Raw genomic sequence first — 19,092 nt, 5'->3', positions numbered from 1 at the left:
ATGAAAGAATTTACATTTTAATTTGTTGTTTTATAAAAATTTCCATAAAGCAAACTATAACAAATATTTAAAAGTATATTACAGACCATAGTCACTGATCATAATTCAATAATACTAGAAATAATTTTTAAATGGTTTGAAACATCTTAAAACTTGAAAATTAATTGTCGATCAAAGAGGAAAAATCACAAACTCCCTAGAAATTAATGGAAAGGTAAATACATAAAAATCTACAGAACACAGCAAAAGCCAAACTTAGATAAAAATTTATGTCCCTAAATCCTTTCATTATGAAGACAAATGACTACAACTGTAGGAATGTTATATTTATCTTAAGGTTTAAGAAAAAAAGCACAAAATTAACCAAAAGAAAATATAAAGAGTGAATGAATAAAAATAACAGATATAATTGGTGATACAGAGAAAAAGTGGGAGAATTGATAATTTCAGAAGATATTTTTTTTAACTACTTAAGAATATAAAACAAAACAAATATTAGCAAGACTGGGAATAGAAGAAATGTATGATTTCCTAGAGAATACAAAAAGCCCAAATTAAACCAAGTAGAAAACTCATATTTTATTTATTTTAGATTTTATTTATTTGAGAGAGACAGACAGACAGGTGGAGCACATGCCCAAGCTGTGGGAAGAGCAGAGGGAGAGGGACAAGCAGACACCACGCTGAGCACAGAGCCTGATGTGGGGGCTCAATCCCATAACCTGAGATCACGACCTGAGCTGAAATCAAGAGTCTGACACTCAACTGACTGAGCCACCCAGGTGCCCCAGGTGACTATTATTTTAAATAACATACCCAAAAAACCTTTAAATCTGAGTTCTAATAATTAAGGAACAAATAATTAACAAATGTTATTTAAATTATTCCATACCAAATAAAAGATTAAATGTTTCCCAATTCATTTCCTGAAACCAACAAAACCTTATTACCAAAACTTAATTAGAAAACAAATTCTGAGGGGCGCCTGGGTGGCTCAGTCGTTAAGCATCTGCCTTCGGCTCAGGGCGTGATCCCAGATTCCTGGGATAGAGCCCCACATCAGGCTCCTCCGCTGGGAGCCTGCTTCTTCCTCTCCCATTCCCCCTGCTTGTGTTCCCTCGCTCGCTGGCTGTCTCTCTCTCTGTCAAATAAATAAATAAAATCTTAAAAAAAAAAAAAATTCTGAAACTATATACCTTTCTAATCATTTCAGTCACTATGGCTATATGAAGAAAAATAAATAAATGACCCTAATACTTACTGACCAAGACAGCACTTACTTTGCTCATGAATCTGCAATTTAAACAGGCCTCAGAGGAGACAGCTTGTCTCTGCTCCACTCAGTTATCAACTGAGGTGGCTCAAGGCTGGGAACTGAAATTAAATAAAGGCTCATTCACTAACACATCTGGTAGCCGATGTGGTCAGATGAAACCTGGGCTGGTTTCACATAGCTCCTATATGTGGCCTAGGCTTCCTTACACTATGGTGGCTAGGTTCCAAAGGTAAGCATCCTGAGAGAAACAGCCAGAAACAGTACTACCTTTTATGACCTAGCCTTATAAGTCATACAGTATCAGCTCCTCCACATTCTATTAATCAGTTCAAAGGCCAGCCCAGGTTCAAGAGGAGAGGAAATAAACTCAGTTTCTAAGTGGCATAGTTGTAGAAGAACATGTACAACCAGAAATATTGCTGAAACCAGTTTTCAAAAATACCATATGCTACAGTCCACCTTCTGGCCACAGCAGTTCACATCCCTCCACATGCAAAAAAATATATACTCATTCCCTCCCCCAATACCCACAACTAACACGCTCAGGCTTGAGGTCCAGGTATGGATGAACTTCTTGGGTATAGTTCCTTAAATATAGCCCCTTGAGTACAGTTCCTCTTGATCTGTAGAGCTATAAACATAAGGTAAGTTATCTATCTCCACAAACACAATAATGGAGCAGGCATAGGTCCATTAAAAGTTTAAAACCCAGCTGGGCATATGCTGCTAGTTTCTCAACTAAGGAATGATCCATGTGGCTCAGGTCTCTCCACTCTGGGCTGTAGGTTTCATGGTAATTAGCTATGTTCTTGGCATGCTTCTTGATTGTACAACTTTGAGATCCAAAGGCTTTTTTCATTCTGTATTGTCTCTGTCAGGCCTTTCAGTCTAAATTGATATAATCCTTTTAAAAACTAGGTGGACCATGAGAATGAGAAAACAAGCCACAAACTCAGAGAAAATATCTGCAAAAGACTCATCTGATTAAGGACTATTACCTAAAATACATAAATAATTCTTAAAACTCAACATTAAGAAAATGAACAACCAGATTAAAAACTGGGCAAAAGATCTGCATAAACACGTACCAAAGAAGATATACAGATGGCAAATAAGCATATAAAAAGATGCTCAACATCATATGTTATTAGGAAAATGCAAATTAAAACAAGATACTACTATGCACCTACTAGAATGGCCAAAATCCAGAAAACTAACAACACTGAATGCTGGATATGGAGTAACAGGAAAACTCATTCATTGCTAGTGGAAATGGAAAATGGTACAGAAACTTTGGAAGACAATTTGGCAGTTTCTTACAAAACTGAACATACTCTTATAATACAATACAGCCATCACACTCCTTGGTATTAACCCAAAAGAGCTGAAAACTTATGTCCACACAAAAACCTTTACACAGTTTATAGAAGCTTTATTCATAACTGCCAGACCTTGGAAACAACCAAGACGTCCTTCGGTAGGTGAATGGATAAATCAGGTAGACAACAGAATATTAGTGTTTAAAAGAAATGAGCTATCAAACCATGAAAAGACAGAGAAGAAGTTTAAATGCATATTACTACTAAATGAAAGAAGCCAATCTGACAAGGCTACAATACTGTATGACTACAACTGTATAACACTCTAAAAAAAGGCAAAACTATGCAAACAGTAAAGATTAGTTTGTCAAGGGTTGCAGGGGGGACTGGATGAATAAGCAGAACACAGAAGATTTTTAGGGCAGTAAGAATACTCTTGTATGATACTATAATGGTGGATATGTGTCATTATACATTTGCACAAATCCACAGAACATACACCATTGTAAACTATGGGCCAGGAGTGATAATGATGTGTCAATGCAGGCTCACTGATTTTAATAAATATACCACACCAGTGTATGAGAGGGACAGAATATGTGGGAACTCTTTGCTTTCTGCTCAATTTTGTTCTGAACCTAAAACTGCTCTAAAAAAGTCTTTTTTTTTTAACTGTATGGACTCCTTATGAATCAATTCATAATGCACTCCATTAGACAAAAGTCACACCCATAAAATTCAAAATAACTCCCTGAGCTTCCTATAAGGTCCTGAGGGACAGTACTCTTAAAATTCTTAGAGAACCTTTTGTTTAATAAAGAAGATCTATGAAGTACTGCAGGTTCTCAGGTCCTTAAAGAGACTACTGTCTTTGTGAAGCATCACATTAAATTTCCCGAGGCCTCAAAAAAGAGTTTTATAATCATTCCCTTAGCTTCATTGTTAAATGACAATACTCTAGATTTGATCTCTTTCTGACAATACTCTAGATTTGCTCTCTTTTCATTAGACTTTTTTTTCTTAAGTTTTTATTTTTAAGGTTTTTTTCCATTAGACTTTTCTGAATTTGAGAATTGTCTGCCATCTGGAGAAACTAGAAAAGAGAGTTTTATTTTTGAACTCAGTAAGTTCTGGTTCCTTTATATTTAACAATTCTTTCCTTAGTTTATCTCTCTTACTCTGATCAGACTACTTTAACAAAATGCCAGAGTGGCTTATAAACAACAAAAATTTATTTCTCACAGTTCCGGAAGCTAGAAGCCCAAGATAAGGGTGCCAGTATGGTTGGGCTCTAGTCAAGATCCTCTTTTACACTGCAAACTGCCAACATGTCACTGTATTCTCTCATGGTGGAAGGGGCTACATAGCTCTGTGGGGTCTCTTTTATAAAAGCACTACTCCCATTTATGAGGGCTCCACCCTCATGACCTTAAGCACCTTCCCAAAAGCCCCAACTGCTAATATCAACACACAGGCATTAAGATTTAACCTAAGAATTTTGGAGGACACAACCATTCATAACCATAATACTCTCTCCTACCATATTTTACTACAAGCAGCAAGAAACAGCCAGAAAATACCCAGTGGAAATACGTTTCTCATACAATTCATTGTCATCATGCAAACCATTTCCTGTATTCCACATTACCATAGGTGACAATGTTGCTGAACTTTCTGCTATTACATATCAAGGATCTTTTCACCAACGCCAAATGATATTTTCTCACTTTCCTTTAAACCTTTACTGACTTCCTCGAGGGCTATCAGGTTTCCACCAACAATCTTTTCAAAACCCTCCCATCTTCTGGCCACTGTCTAGTCCTAGTTTGGCTTCATCCACTGCTACATATTTAGGTTTCTGTTACATGGCACCCCACTTCCAAACACCAGAATCTATTTCAGTTTCTATAACTGTATAACAAATTACCCCAAAATTTAGTGGCTTAAAAGAATATTTATTTTCTTCAAGAATCTGCAATTTGGGCAGGGCTTTCTGCTCCAGTCAAAGAAGATACAGACAACAGCAAAGCATTACAGATGCTTGTAACAGATGTTAGTGTATATAGAGGGGCACAAAGTGGTTAATTTCATCTGGGAAATCACAGAAAAAGTAACCCTGAGCCAAAGTTGGGTGCTGACATGAAGAGGAGAAGGAATATCAAAACAGGGGATCATATACAAAAAACTGCAAGTGTATTGATATAAGTCCATTGAGGAAGGAAAACACGAAGAACTAGTAAGAGATGAGGCTAAAAAGGAAGGCTGGGACCAGACAATGTTTCTACAGGAGTAAGCAAGAAGCCTGGGATCAAATCAGCTCCTGCTCTACCAGAAGCTACACCATGGGTAGTAGCTGCTACTGGGAACTACTGGGAACTGTGAAGAACTTCAACTGCTAAGAAAGGCCTCTAAGTTACAAGAAAGAATGCCAAGAAGTGCTGTCATGGAGAGAGGTTGTCAAAATATACCATTTTAGTGGTACCTGATAGAAAAGCTACCAGGAAGAAAAGCAAAAAAAAAAAATGTCTTCAACTGAACAGCCAGAAGGTCAGGTTGGGATTCCCTATGCATTCTCTATCTCTAATTCAAACATCCAATCTTTTCCTTAGAGAGAAAGAAGGCTGTTCCCACTATCTACTTAATAAGCAGAGGTAATAGTGACTATGAGATTTTCAACACAATTTCTCTCCAGTCAACAGAAACCCTGGCCTGCAGTTATTTATACAGACTGCATTATAATCTCAGGTTCATGATGAAAAGCATAAACCTGGAAAAGAAGGTGGTACTTCTCCCTCTCTCTCTCTCTTTCTCCCCCCGCCCCCATCTCTCCATGTGTGCACACGAATCTGTCTCTCTTTAACCTATTAGATTTCTATATAACCACTCATTAATAGCTTACTTCAAAGCCACCAGAAGCCAACAGCATGAACCTTATACTAAATCCTGACTCTTTAGTCCATGTTTTCTCCTTAAAAGTGAAGTTTTTATTTGGCAGTGGCGCTTTTTGGAATAGAAGTGAGAACAACATTTAAGAAAAGATTATTACTCTATAAAATAAACACTATCTTAGTGAGCCTTCCTTTCCAGACAGATACAAAATCTAACTGCACTTTCTGTGCCTAAAGGAGTCATGATAGCAACAGAAGATTCTGTCAGTTCTTATAGCTCAAGTGGACAAGAATTATAGTGGAAACTTCAAACAGAATCACTGGTGCAACAACTGTAGCTACTAAGATAAGGATTTCAAGTAGATCTATATAGAGAATGGAAGCAGGAAAAACTGTCTCACATTAAACTGACAAACCACAGCACTACTACCTGTAACCTAAACCTCACTTATACTTAAAAACAGGCTTATATAAAACTTACATAGAATCTAATCAGATTTTATTTTTAAGATCTGGATTCAGGCAGCTCAAGCAGAAGCTGGTAGATCTCTATTTTATTGTTTCAACACAGATATGACTCAGTTATTTATCTGCGTTTTTCTGATATCTGCTCCTGTAACCAATAGCCTATACTGTTGTACTTCTGTTAAAAAAAAAAAAAAAAGCACTCTCAACAAATTAGAGGTAGAGGAAACACAGCTCAACATCATAAAGGCCATACACAAAAGTCCCACAGCTCCACAGCTAATATTATCCTCAATGGGGGAAAACCTGAGAGCTTTTCCTCTATGGTCAGGAACAAGACAGGGACGTCCACTCTCACCACTGCAATTTAACAGAGTACTGGAACTGGAAGTCCTAACCTCAACAACCAGACAACAAAAAGAAATTTAAAAAAGACATCCAAATCAGCAACAAAGAAGTCAAACTTTCACTATTCACAGATGACATGATACTCTATGTAGAAAATCCAGAAGACTCCACCAAAAAATTGCTAGAACTGATATACAAATTTAGCAGAGTCACAGAATATAAAATCAACGTACAGAAATCTGTTGCACTTCTATACACCATTAATGAAGCAGCAGAAAAAGAAATCAAGGAATCAATCCCATTTACAATTTCACCAAAAACAATAAGATACCTAGAAAAAACTTAACTAGAGAGGTAAAAGATATGTACTCTGAAACTACAGGACACTTATGAAAGAAATTGAAGAGAACACAAAGAAATGGGGAAAAAAAATACATGTTCATGGATTGGAAGAACAAACATTGTTAAAACATCTAAACTACCCAAAGCAATCAAACCTTTAATGCAATCCCTATCAAAATACCACCAGCATTTTTCACAGAGCTACAACAAACAACCCTAAAATTTGTATGGAACCACAAAAGACCCGGAATAGCCAAATCAATCTTGAAAAACAAAAACAGAAGTGGATGCATCGCAATTCCAGACTTCAAGCTCTAGTACAAAATTGTAGTCATCAAGACAGTATGATACTGGCACAAACAAAGACACATAAATCAATGGAACAGAATAAAGAACCAAGAAATAGACCCACAGCTATATGGTCAACTAATCTTCCACAAAGCAGGAAAGAATAGCCAATGGAAAAAAGACAGTTTCTTCAACAAACGGTGTTGAGAAAAGGGGACGGCAACATGCAGAAGAATGAACCTGGACCACTTTCTTACACAATACACAAAAATAAATTCAAAATGGATGAAAGACCAGATGTCTGGGTGCTCAGACAGTTAAGCATCTGCCTTCGGCTCAGGTCACAATTCCAGGGTCCTGGGATCGAGTCCCACATCGGGCTCCTTGCTCAGCAGGGAGCCTGCTTCTCTCTGGCTACTACTCCCCCTGCTTGTGCGCTCTCTCTCTCTCTCTCTGAGACAAATAAATAAATAAAATCTTTAAAAAAAAAAAAATGGAGGAAAGACCTAAATGTGACACAGGAAACCACTGAAATCCTAGAGGAGAACACAGGCAACAACTTCTTTGACTCAGCCGAAGCAACTTCTTACTAGAACTAAAAGGCAGCCTATGGAATGGGATAAAATATTTGCAAATGAAATATCTGATGAAGGGTTAGTACCTAAAATCTATAACAAACTTATCAAACTCAACACCCAAAAAACAAATAATCCAGTTAAGAAATGGGCAGAAGACATAAATAGACATTTCTCCAAAGAAGACATCCAGATGGCTAACAGACACATGAAGAGATACTCAACATCACTCATCATCAGGGAAACACATATCAAAACCACAATGAGATACCACCTCACACCTGTTAGAATGGCTAAAATTAACAACACAGGAAACAACAGGTGTTGGTGAGGATACAGAGAAAGCGGAACCCTCTTACACCGTTGGTGGGAATGCAAACTAGTACAGCCACTCTGGAGAACAGTTTGGAGGTTCTTCTAAAAGATAAACACAGAACTACCTTATGATCCAGCAATTGCACTACTAGGTATTTACCCAAAGGATGCAAAAATACGGATTCAAAGGGGCACATGCACCCTGATGTTTAAGCATCATTAACAATAGCCAAATTATGGAAGGAGTCCAAATGTCCATCAACTGATGAACCAATAAAGATGATGTGCTATATGTACATGTATGTGCATGTGTGTGTGTGCGTGTGTGTGTGTACATATATAATGTAATATTACCTAACCATCCAAAAGAATGAAATCTTGCCATTTGCAACGATGTGGATAGAGGTAGAGAGTATTATACTAAGCAAAATAAGTCTGTCAGAGAAAGACAAATACCGTATGATTTCACTCCTGTGTGCAATTTAGGAACAAAACAGATGAACATAGGGGAAGGGAATAAAAAAAGAGAGGGAAGCAAAGCATAACAGACTCTTAATTACAGAGAACAAACTGAGGGTTACTAGAGGGGAGGTGGGTTGAGGGATATGTCAAATGAGTGATGGTATTAAGAAGGGCACTTGCTGTGTTGAGCACTGGGTGTTACATGTAGGTGATGAATCACTAAATTCTACTCCTGAAACCAATATTACACTATACGTTAACTAACTAGAATTTAAATAAAAATTTGGAAAAAAAAAATCAAAGAAAGAAAGACTCTCATTGATCAGCAACTGGTCAGGGCCCCTCTGAGGGCAGTGCCTTCATGGCAGCATCTTGTAGGCTCCTGACCTGGCTGCACCTGGAGTGAGGAACACTGGATCCAACAATCACCAATCAGCTGTAAATGAGTTGGCAGAGTTATATGGAACTGCACAGAGCCACCATATACCAGGAACTGCCTAGAACTGCTTCCTTGGCAGGGGCTGTAACCATAACAAGTTCTACACAAACAGAGCAGTATCCTGCTTTAGAATCTCCAGGCACTAATATATTCTCTTCTCAGCTCTAAGACCTCAGCCCCAAATCAGAGGGAACAGGAAAAGTCCCACTTACCAATTTGCTACATTAGTCCACTCTGATATTTACATTAAATTATCTTTTAATTATTTATGTAGTAGTTCTATTTAATAGCCTTTTTAAAATGGAAACCTTTGGATAAAATCTTGTAGACTGCTGGGCAGCACAAATCCTTATATTCTTTCGACGTATGCAGTAGTTCCTTTACCCCAAAATTGTCCCCAGAAAAATCCTAATACATCTAAAAGGACTCATAATCCACTTCAAAATAAATAAATAAACAAAAAGTTCCCCACTCTATCCAAAAGAAAATAAACTTACGATATTTTTCCTTTGTTCAGCTAAAAGCCTTTTGAAGGTCTTCTAGATACAACAGAGCTACAATAGCTACCGTTTGGACTAGACGATTAGAATGTTGTGTAATCTACTCTGAGGAGTGAACAAATATATTTTGGCTTTTCAAAAGGATAGACAAGCAGAAAAGTAAAAGCAATTGTGTTTGGCTAGTGATCTGGGTAGGAGGAGGTTGGGAGAAAAAAGGGGAACACTGCAAACTACAGCATTAGACACCTATTACAAAGCACATTCTCCATCACACAGCTTAAAGATTCTCAAAATCAAATCTATTTTCTGCAAAATCTTCCTAAAACACCTCACAGAACTGCAACGCTCATTCTGGAGGCAAGTGCTCTAACAATAGAGAAACAAAAAAGGTAAATGGCACAACTCCTAGAAGAAAACACAGGGGAAAAGCTCCTTGATATTGGTCTGGGAAATGATTTTATATGACACCAGAAGTACCAGCAGCAAAAAGAAAAATAAATAAGTGGGACAATTTCAAACTAAAAATTTATGCACAGCAAAAGAAACGATCAACAAAATAAAAAGGCAACCTACAGAATGCAAGAAAATATTGATAATGGGTTACTATCCAATATACTATCCAATATCCAATTCATACAACTCAACAGCAAAAAACAATCCAATTTAAAAAATGGGCAGAGGACCTTAACAGAAATTTTTTTCCAAAGAAGAATAACAAAATGACCAACAGGTATATGAACAGATTCTCAACATCACTAATCAAGAGGGAAATGCAAATCAAAACCACAATGAGATAACACCTCACACCTGTTAGAATGGCTAGTAACAAAAAGACAAATAACAATTTTGGCAAGGATGTGGAGAAAAGGGAAGCCTTGCACACTGTGATAATGTAAATCGGGGTGGCAACCCTGGAAAACAGTATGAAGGGTCCTCAAAAAATTTAAAATAGAAATATCTTACAATCTAGCAACTCCACTTCTGGCCATTTATCTGAAGAAAACAAGAACATTAATTTGAAAAGATATATACACACCTATGTTTACTGTGGCATTGTTTACAACAATAAAAATATGGAAGCAACCTAAACGTCCATCAAAGATGAATGGATAAGTAAATATACATATACAAAGGAATATTACTCAGCATAAAAAAAGAATAGAATCTTGCCATTTGTGACAACATGGATGGACCTAGAGGGTATTACACTAAGTGAAATAAGTCAGACAGAGAAAGGCAAATACCATATGATTTCACTTATATGTAGAATCTTAAGAAAGGGGGGGGGCAACAAACAAAACAGAAAGAGCTCATAAATACAGAGAACAAACTGGGGGTTTCCCAAACTGAAGGGATGTAGGGAATTGGCAAACAGATGAAAGAGATCAAGAGATACAAACTTCCAGTTATAAAATAAGCCACAGAGATGAAAAGTACAGCATATGGAGTATAGTCATTAATATTTTAATAATGTTGTATGGTGATAGATGGTGACTACACTTATTGTGAGCATTGAGTAACATATATAAATGTTGAATCACTACTGCTTCCTGAAACTACTATTGTATATGTTATACATATACAACATATGTATATGTATATACATGTATACACATACAATTACATATATACACACACACATATATATGCACATACACGCACAAACACACACATACACAACAGAATATTATTCAGCCATGAAAAGGATATCCTGTCATTTACTATAACATGGATGAATCTTGAGGACATTATACGAAATGATGTAAGTCAGACAGAGAAAGACAAATACTATATAATCTCACTTATATATGGTATTTGAAAAAAGCCAAGCTAACAGCAACAGAGTAGAATGGTGGTTGGCAAGTGCTGTAGGGGCTGCAAGGTGGAGGATATGGGAAGATGTTGGTCAAAGGTACAAACTTCAATTATAAGATGAGTAAGTTCTGATGATCTAATGTACAGTATGGTGACTATAGTTAAAAATACTGTATTATATATTTGAAAACCGCTACAAGAATGTATCTTAAGGGGCACCTGGGTGGCTCAGTCAGTTAAGCATCTATCTTCAGCTCAGGTCATGATCCCAGGGACCTGCGACTGACCCCACACTGGGCTCCCTTCTTGGCGAGGAGTCTTCTTCTTCTTCTCTCTCTGCCCCTCCCCTCCACTCATGCACACATGCACGCTCTCTCAAACAAATAAAATCTTTTTAAAAAATGAATAGATCTTAAATGTTCTCACCACATAGACACAAAAATAGTGATTATGTGAGGTGATAAAGTTGTTAACTAACCCTACTGTGGTAGTCATTTCACAATATATATCTGTATCAAATCATCACATTGTACACCTTAACCTTATACAATGCTATATGTCAACTGTATCTCAATGAAGTGGGGAAAAAAAGAAAATGATTAACAGAAAAACAGATGTCTATAACACACAAATAATAAGCAATTAAAATGTCCATTAATTTTGTAAATTTATCCACCTGTGTTAAACCTGTTTGCCTTCACTGACTAAACATTAATTTAGAAGAATATCATCTTGACTGTAGGTTGTTAAATGCGTAAATTCAAAACCATGCCATATTAGAAACTATCTGGCCATCCCACCATATATATGTCCAGATTATTATGCTAGTGTGGTAGCATCAGGAAAAAAAAAAAAAAAAACGGATGAATTGCAGAGTACTTAGAAAGCAAAACTGACAGGACTTGGCTTTGCACAGCATACAGGGAATGAAGGTGAGGGAGCTCTCAAAGACAGACAGTTGACTTTTAAACAACATGGTTTGAACTGCACGAGTTCCACCTACATTCTGTTTTTTTTTTTTTACAGTACAGTAATGTGAATGTATTTTCCCTCCCTTATGATTTTCTTAATAACATTTTCTTTCCTCTACCTTACTGTATTATAATATAGTATATAATACATATAATATACGTGTTATATATAACATATATATATAACACATATAACATATGTGTTAATCAACTGTTTATGTTACCAGTAAGGCTTCCAGTCAACAGTAGACTATTAGTAAAGTTTTGGGAGAGTCAAAAGTTACATGCAGATTTTCAACTGTTCAGAGTCAGCACCTCTAACCCCCACATTGTTCAAGGGTCAATTGTATACACTTTATATAGATACATACATACATACACACACACACAAACTATAAAACTTCATTTTCAAAAGTAAAAAAAAAAAATTAAATATATAGTGTAATATATCAATTACCTAGAAAGTATGGCTGAACATAATTCTCTACCTCTCTTTGAATTAATACCATTTGCAATATGACTTCATAGCTCTTCCCATCAAAAGGTATAGTCTATTCCCTTATTCCCTGAATCTGAGCTGGCTTTTTCACTTGTTTTGCCAAGAATCCAACAGAAGTGACACTGTAAGTTCTAAGCCAGTTTTAATTCTGTACTTCAGAATTCCTTGCAATTCTGCTCCCTTGCTTAGATCCCTGAAACTGTCATGTAAATCAGTCTAGGTCAGCCTGCTGCAGGATGAGAGAGACACAAGGCCCAACTGCCCCCAATGCCTCAGCCAAGAGCTCATCACCCTCATAAACACAGCTATCTAGTTATACAGCTGAACACAAATGCATGAGGGAGCCAAACTGACACCAAAACCATCCAGTTGATCCCAGCCTAATCTCCCGATCCACAAGATGGTGAGCTAAGTAAATCGTTGCTGTTTTAAGCCACTAAGCTTTGCTAAACCTTAGGAAGTTTCCTATACAACAAAAGATTCCCAATAAATCTATCTAAACTTTTCAGAGATTTATACTGCCCAGCTAGCGAGATTTAGTGATTGACTGAGTGATAATAACCAGAGTAAAGTCAAACAGCAATGAAGGAATACCAGAGAGCAGCCAGGCTTCTGCCTATATATTCTAAAGTAAAGCTTTCCAGTTGATATAATTCACTCACAGAGACAGAGATCTCAGTCAGGCTCCCACTCAGAAAGGAAACCTATCAGAAGTATATCTATTTATTTAATAACAGAAAACTCATGTCAGCTTCCAGTAATCATCAATGTATCCTCTCTTCTTAAAAACAAGTTTAAAGAATTTCCAAACATTTGAAGAAAACTGGGAGCAGGGAAGAAAAAAACAGAAAGAAAGAAAGAAAGAAAGAAAAAGAAAGAAAGAAAGAAAGAAAGAAAGAAAGAAAGAAAGAAAGAAAGAAAAGAAAGAAAGAAAAGAAAAGAAAAGAAAAGAAAAGAAAAGAAAAGAAAAGAAAAGAAAGAAACTAATTTCAGAGATCATTCCCAAAGATTATTAGTCCCAAAGAATATTCAGGGAGGAGATAATGTAAAAAAAAAAAAAAAAAAAAATTGAATTCTAACTAGTATCTTTACAGAATTTTAAGATAATGTATCTATATAATATGAACAGGATGCCATAGAAACAAAGAACACTAAACGAACAGAGTTCTTTGAAAATAAATATGACTGCTGAAAACATTTTTCAAAAGAAGGACGAAAAATAAAGACAAGGACATTTCCGAGAACATAGAGCTAAAAAAAGAGAAAAATATAGGAGAACAAATGATACAAGAAATGGAGAATAAATCTAAGAGATTCAACATCAGACTAAGAGAAGTTCCAGAGAAAGAAAAGCAAGAAAATATAGAGGAAATAATCAATGTGAGACAGGAACCCATCAAAACCTAGAGGAGAAAACACAGGCAGCAATCTCTTTGACCTTGGCCACAGCAGCTTCTTACTAGACACATCTCCAGAGGCAAGGGAAACAAAAGCAAAGATGAACTACTGAGACTTCATCAAGATAAAAAGCTTTTGCACAGCAAAGGAAACAATCAACAAAACTAAAAGGCAAACTACAGAATGGGAGAAAATATTTGCAAATGATATATCAGATAAAGGGCTAGTTTCCAAAATCTATAAAGAACATATCAAACTCAACCCCAAAAAACAAAAAATCCAGTCAAGAAATGGGCAGAAGACATGAACAGACATTTCTCCAAAGAAGACATACAAATGGCTAACAGGCATATGAAAAAAATAAGGTTAATATCTAGACAGACTCTTTAGATTTCTGAGCATGAGTTGTATAAGGAAAATATCTTAAAACCTCCCAGAAAGGCAAGAAATAAGCAGGCATCAAGCTTCTCAGTAACAGCACAAAATTCTAGAAGGCAATATGGCATGTCTTCAAAGTTCTGAAGGAAAAATGTTTTGAACTTAAAATTCTATATCCACAGGTCCATCAAATATAAGGAACAAACATTTTCAGACACTTAAGAACCACAAAATTTGTTATCAGGCAATGTTCTGAAGATACTGAAAATGTTATTCAGTAAAATGAAGTGAGTAACAAAGAAAACACTGGATCTAAGAAATAGAAGATCTACCCAGGATCATAGAAAAGGAAAAAAAGAAAATCCAAAATGACAACTATATAGCAGTCAAACTGGAGAGTAACAGATCCGAAGTGGATCAGAAAGACAAAAGGCTCTTAAAGGACTGTCGCCAAGAAGAATGTAGATTTTATAACCCAGTATGACAGAAAAGGCAGATAATGTTCAGAATGAAGGTATCTTATTCTCTCGTTAATCAGAAGAAAAAAACAGTTAAGTCATAACTCTAAAAGGAAAAACAATACATAAAGTCAAGGTTCAACTATAAAGAAAATTAAAATATTACATAATTTTGAGAAATTTATGTAGTAGAAGAAAAAATAATCCATTTTACCTTGATCCCAGAAGCATTATCCTTAGGGAGATGACTCTGGACATACACAAAGAAATATAATCACAATATGTACTATTTGGTTCTATATTACATAATCATAATAAGTTAAATAGTTAAATGTTTACTGGTTTCAACTTTTCGAATAAATTGAAAGCATGGAAGAGTTAACTATGATTACAGAAAAATTATAACACTAATAGAAATTATTCATATAGTACTTATCATGTACCAAGTCCTGTTTTAAATGCTTTACATATATTAAATTATTTAAGCATCATAATCATCTTGTGAAATCCACAATGTTACATTGCCTTCTTTAAATAGAATATAACTATTATCAACTGATAATTTTAAAGTATATAGATATCTGACAGAAGTTAAAAGGCAGAAAGGAGGTAAAAGAGTTGAAATAAAGGGTATGGGGCGCCTGGGTGGCTCAGTCGTTAAGCATCTGCCTTCAGCTCAGGTCATGATCCCAGGGTCCTGGGATCGAGCCCCGCATCAGGCTCCCTGCTCAGTGGGGAGTCTGCTTCTCCCTCTCCCACTCCCCCTGCTTGTGTTCCCTCTCTCGCTGTGTCTCTCTCTGTCAAATAAATAAAATCTTAAAAAAAATAATAATAAAGGGTATAAGTGATAATATCCTCACTTATAAAATGAGAAATAAGAGATACTGCTAAAAGTTAAAGGAATATGAAACAGAGGTTTAAGTATACTGCAATTGCAAAGATAGAGGAAATAACATTAATAATATATAACTATATAAAATCTGAATTAGCTCAATAGTAGCGTAAACGAACTAAATCTCATCTTTAATGGCAGGTCATCAATAGTTACTGCCTTAGATGATGAATCAAGAAACAGTGATATAAGTATACTAATTTAAATTATAGAGACATCCATTAGAGGACAAAAATAATTAAAATCTGCTTGCAGCATTTCAGATAGACTAGTATAGTACGGCATTTAAAAGTGTAAGCTCAGGATGCCTGGGTGGCTCAGTCAGTTAAGTGTCTGCCTTCAGCTCAGGTCATGATCCCAGGGTCCTGTAGAGCCCCACACTGGAGCCTGCTTCTCCCTCTGCCTGCTGCTCCCCCCTGAGCTCGCTCACTGTCTCGCTCTCTCTGACAAATAAATAAAATCTTTTAAAAATTTTTTTCAGTAAAAAAATAAAAATAATAATAAAAGTATAAGCTCTGCAGGCACCTGGGTGGCTCAGGTGCTTAAGCATCTGCCTTTGGCTCAGGTCATGATCCCAGGGTCCAGGAATCGACCCGCATCGGGTTACCTGTTCACGGGGCAGTCTGCTCTCACTCTCCCTCTGCCCTTGCTTGTGCTCACTCGTCTGCACACGCCCTCTCTCTCTCTCTCTCTCTCCCAAATAAATAGAAAAATAAATAAAATCTTAAAAAAAAAAAAAGTATAAGCTCTGGATCAAAACTTCCTGGGATCTAAAACCCAACTCCTCTACTTAGTATTAATAGCATTACTGAAGGTTACTCACTCTTCTCAATTTCCTTATCTGAAAATGGCTACTTTATTTGGATATTATGATTAAAAGAGTTAATACTTGTAGAGCATTAGAACTGTGACTAGCCCATGTAAGTAAGCCCTAAATAAAGGTTAGGTATCAGATATGAATCAGAAGAAAGAACACAACACATGAACGAACATATACACTCAAACAAGTTTACATTTAGTTCCCGGTTTACTTAGCCAAGTATCCAAAATCTTATCAGCAGTGAGACTGACACTCAGAGCAGGGATAGATGTGGAATATCTCAGCACTGCTTCCACTGGCCTCTAGAGTCCTGCACTACCAGCAAGAGGGCAAGGTAGGGTCTAGCAGTATTTGACAAGCCGAATTGTTATGGTTCTACTTCTCTTTTATGCTCAGGGCTTACATCACCATTTTGGGAAGAACCACCCCTAACAAGCCATACCCTTTAATGGGAAGAAATTACAAACATCTGGGTTCCTGCTGGTTCTTGAGCCAAACCCAGTGCCAGTAAGGCCGCAACTTTATCTAAGAGGAGAAAATAGAATCAATATCCAGATGTTCCCAAACATCCTTGCTTCCTCCAAGTTTCTAGTGTTTGGAAAAACTGTTTCTCCACAGATTGCCTCTGAGGAGTAGAACTGAGGTTCTAATCCCTGCAGAAAACATCGAAAATCATGGCCCCTGTGATACATCTCATTAGCTCACTAGGAAAAAAGGAAACATACAAAAATATGACGAACTATACAACACAGACAAGATAAAGGGAATGGAATAAAAGAGAATTTTGCAAAATGAGTAAAGAGAAGTCAAAGCATTCTAAGTAAAAGGAATACAATGAGCAAAAATAGGAAAGCAACAATGCAAAAGGAGAGCTTAGGCAGCATAAGTACTTCAGTTTGACTGAAAGAAAAGATTTATATGAAACTACAATGTGAAAGGCCATGGAGAACCTGCAGCCTTTGGGCGTATGCAACTAGCAGAGATATGAAGGAGTAAGGTATTTCAAAAAGTTTAATCTTTCTTTCTACACTTAGCTCTCTAGATGACTCAAATGGTCTCATAATCTTAAATATTATCTCCATGTTGATAACTTCCCGACCTCCCTCTTGAACTTAGTCTAGTATACCCACATGAACCTAGATGGTCTTGCTCAGCATGTCAAGCAGGGATCACAAACTTAGCACACGTCAAGCTTAACTCCTGAAAATCCCCTGCCAAACCCGCTCCTCTCAGAGCCACCTACATTCACAATTAATGGCAATTCCTTCCTTTAGCTGCTCAGGCCAAAGACCTTCAAATGATCTTTGACTCTTCTTTTCCTTTCATACCTCACATTCTATCCATCAGAAAATTCTGTTGACTCTACTCCAAATATTCCCAAACCAGAATACCTCTCACTACTACCACTGCTGTCCCTGAGGTCTGAGCCACCATTATCTCTGACTGGGATTGATGTCAAAGATCCTAACTGATCTCCCTACTTCCCCCTTGCTCCTCAATATGGGTACCACAATGATTCTGTTAACATGTAAGTCAGATCATTTCACTTGTATGTTTCATTCAGAGTAAAACCACACTAATTGTGACCTACAATCTGTGTCTTCCCACTCAAATCTCTCCCCTCGATTCCTACTACTAATCTTCCAGCTCACTCTGCTCATCCCCAGTATTCACACATGTCAAGCACACCGGCACCTTGAGGTCCTTTGCACCTGCTGTTCCGTTTGCCTGGAACACTCCTCCCCCAGATATTCCTTCCCAACTTGATTCTTTATTCAAATGCCACCTTTACAGAAGGGTCTTCCTGACCACTTTATCCAAAATGTCAACCTTTCACCCTTGATACTCCCTTCATACTCCATCAATTTTTTTTTTATCCTTTGCACTTATCACCATTTAACACACTATGTATTTTGCTTGTCATTCTTCTATCCTTACTAGATCAGGAGTCACACATATCTGTTTGTTTTGTTTGTTAATTACTATATCCTTAGTACCTAAAAGAGTCCCTGACACATAATAAGCACTCAATAAATATTTGTTAAATGAATGAAAGAACACAACAATACTGTATAAAATACATTAGAAGGAGAAGAAGTTATAGATAGAATACCATACTTTCAAAAACATTTGTTGACTACCAACCATGATGCAAGTCTTTCGCAGGATACAAAGATGAAAGAGATGATGAGAAAGAGACACAATTAACTATAATCCAAAATAGCTGTTCACAACTTTCACGTGTAAGTTACAGAGAAAGTGGTATAAAAACTCAAGAGAAAATTCTATTGCTAGGAGACTACTGCACTAACACGGGCATCAGGTGATCAGGCCACTATACTGGGTAAAGTGCAGTAACAATGGGAAGGGTCAGATGTGATAATGATCATAAAAACAGAACAGAAATAGTAGGATTTGGTGACAAGTTAAACAGGGAAAGACATGACCACTAAGTGTCAAGCTTAGATAATAAAAAGAATAGAGGTGCCATTTAGAAAGGAAAGGAAAGGAAAGGAAAGGAAAGGAAAGGAAAGGAGGGAAAGGGGTAGGGGGAAGGAAGGGAGAGGGAAAGAAAGGAAAGGAAAGAAAAAGAGAAAAAAGAGGAGTAGGTTTAAAGTGGATGGAAAAATGAAAAGTCCAACAT

General features: G+C 36.7%; 1 long non-coding RNA gene across 1 annotated transcript in view; it reads right to left on the bottom strand.

Moving 5' to 3' along the window:
* LOC113266161 (uncharacterized) overlaps nt 1–19,092 on the bottom strand; it is a 454,130-nt gene that overhangs the window by 421,223 nt on the left and 13,815 nt on the right. The window lies entirely within an intron of this gene.

Source organism: Ursus arctos, unplaced genomic scaffold (assembly GCF_023065955.2).
Source record: "Ursus arctos isolate Adak ecotype North America unplaced genomic scaffold, UrsArc2.0 scaffold_37, whole genome shotgun sequence".
NCBI classification, from domain to species: Eukaryota; Metazoa; Chordata; class Mammalia; order Carnivora; family Ursidae; genus Ursus; species Ursus arctos.
This window is presented reverse-complemented; position numbering and strand designations above follow the sequence as displayed.